The sequence below is a fragment of the Uranotaenia lowii genome, chromosome 2 (genome assembly GCF_029784155.1).
Source record: "Uranotaenia lowii strain MFRU-FL chromosome 2, ASM2978415v1, whole genome shotgun sequence".
Taxonomy (NCBI): domain Eukaryota; kingdom Metazoa; phylum Arthropoda; class Insecta; order Diptera; family Culicidae; genus Uranotaenia; species Uranotaenia lowii.
Window position 1 is genome coordinate 436,626,513 of NC_073692.1, and position 3,022 is coordinate 436,629,534.

The window sequence follows — 3,022 nt, forward strand, 5'->3', positions numbered from 1 at the left end:
TGACAATAAATATCTATTTTTGCGTCCAATTCTAACAAATCTTACATGATTTTTCGTAGAATTCATAAAAATAATGGTATCGCATATCAAAATGACAAATGATTTGCATTTCAGACATTGTTTAATTATTTTCACGAAAAAATCTAACCTTAAATGCCTCGGAAAATATATTTTTCTCGCAATAATTTTAAAAACCTTTGAACCCCAAAATTTTTTTATTGTCAAATGGAAGTTTTGTATCATCAAATATTCGGCAAAATACATTATTTTCCAGCCCTTTTTATTGCAACTTTCATTTTAAGACATCATATTGGGCTTTTTGTTCCTTTTAAAGTTATGGAGGAAATAATGACAATAAATATCTATTTTTGCGTCCAATTCTAACAAATCTAACATGATTTTTCCTGGAATTCATAAAAATTAAGGTATCGCATATCAAAATGACAAATGATTTGCATTTCAGACATTGTTTAATTATTTTCACGAAAAAATCTAACCTTAAATGTCTCGGAAAATATATTTTTCTCGCAATAATTTTAAAAACCTTTGAACCCCAAATTTTTTTTTATTGTCAAATGGAAGTTTCGGTTCTGATTAGTTGGACGAAATTTAAAATATTCCAAAGAATTTGAGATCCAGAACATCAACTTAGATGTATCACGCGATATAATTATATGGTTTTAAAATGGTTTTTAAAATTATTAAAATAAAGAAGTTTCCGAAAAACCAGTTGTCAAAGTTGGATTAAGTTGTTATCAAAGAATAAAACCAAGGTGACAATGTTAGGGCTTGAGATATAGCTCAGTTGGCAAGCCAGTAGCTTCCTGAGCCGATGTCCGTGAGATCGAGACCAAGAGTAAACATCGATCACAGTTGTACCGGATAAGTTTTTCAATTACTGTCTGCCTACTGCATCGTTGATATAAGTCGCGAATGACATACAAATGTTAAAACTACTATAATCGAATAAAAAAAAATGTGACAATTTTCGTTCAACAAATGGTATACCGGAATTAATTTTTTTACCCTTTTATAATACAACATTTTAATATTTCTTTATCGGTACGAAATCCAACAAGTCTCACCGCAATTTTTGCAGTTGTGATGAATTCGAATTACAAAATTGATACACTGAAAATTTTCAGTTTCACACACTTCACTTACAAATATTATAAAATGTATATTTGTTCGGTCAATAAATCTTGTAAAACGTATTAAACAGTGTATTCTAAAACCGTGAAAAACATAAAATCTTTCAAAGGGAAAAACGGAAATTTGAAAATGTAAACCCATTGGCCACCCTGGCCACTCTTCTCTTCATTTCAGTTCAGTCCAGAATTGTTTTCTTTTCTAGATTTTAAACAGTGCTATCAACAAATGCTCATTAGGGTGCCTCAAAATTGCATAGTTTCTGGAAATCTGGGAGCTCAACCTCCAAATGGTAGATAAGGATGTGGAGAACAAACTTTTGCATGGGGCCGACTAAAAAAAAAAACATGTTTAGAGGTTCCGCAAGGGCGATCTTTGAAAAAAGTCCATTTTTGATTTTAAATAAATTCTGGGTCCAAAAATTTCCACAAAATTTCTATATTTTATATTTTTTAAATTTTGTTTAGGTTAAATACTACATGTTAAAAATGAAAAATGAACCAAATTTGTATCGAAATTGAAAATAAGCAAGCTATTTTTAAGAAAAAAAATGTTTTGGGCCAAATTTGGCATTTAACTGACCAAAATGTGTACCTAGCGTAATTTTTTTTAGTTGGCCCCATACAAATGTTGGTTCTCCACATCCTTATCTACCATTTGGAGGTTGAGCCCCCAGATTTCCAGAAATTATGCAATTTTGGGACACCCTAGTGCTCATCAGAGTAGCCTAAAATACATTATGTCGAGGATTCTGAAGGCCTTATCTCAAAATAAAAACTAAGAGAAGAAGTTGGTGACAAGACTAAAAAGGCTATTTTTTCTGTTATTTTCCTGTGCAAGTTAATTAAATCCAGAAAAGTTGCTTAAGCAAAACTACACAGCTGCAAATATTTCAATTAAGGTAACGTAATCAATTTACAACTGTTTTGATTATTGTCTATTTAAGCAACTCGGTAATTGTCTTCGAAAAACAAAAGCAGGCAACGCAATGGCGAATTAAAATTTAATTAAATATTAGAATTGAAAAGTTTCAACGAAACTATGCCGAACGGCATTCCAAAAGATGGTCTCAATCCACATTTTCCTCAGACTCACCTGGACAAGATAGGGACGTTCGAAGGAACAAAAAAAAGTACAGAAAGCATTGGAAAATTAAAAATCAAGTGCTCGAATCCAATTAATTCGGCGCGTTGATCCGTGTTGTTTGCGCCCAATTGCTGATGCTTCATGCCTGGCGTGGATATTGGAAAATCGACCTGTTCATTCGAGATCTTCGAGCTCAGTAGTTTTTTTTCCGGCGAGCTGTGCCGAAAATTCGTTTTCATTGTTAAAGCGAGTATATAGTAGGGAAGAAACAGTCTGTGTTTTCCTGTTAGGGTGGATGTTTTTAAGGTGGTGGAATTATCTTATTTCTAAGTCCACCTCTATTTATGTTACAGGATCGAATAATTAATTAAAATATACTTGTCTTATTCAGTCTAAAAATCCACCTATTATAGCAAAAAGGAAAACAATCCTCACAACCACCCTGATGGTACCAATCTTATCGCCCGTTGAGCACGAAGGCAAACGTCTCGAGGAGCAAACTTTGCACCTAGTAGGTACATTCATAATGATAGGGGAGGGCTCTATCTCGAACCGGCCGATGATAGTCCCCCCAACCGGAGAAAGAATCAATAGAGTTTCGATTTCTAATTACGTTTTTTGCACACCTGAAATTCTCTTCCCATCCCCATATCCACTCTTAGATGGCTTTTGGAAGTTCTCATTGTTCAAATGGGTCGGAAACGGAACAACTGGACGAAGGAAAAGTGGTGTCAAGAATTTGGCGGAACGTGAAATTATTTCACTACCATCCGGCTCATTGATCGGA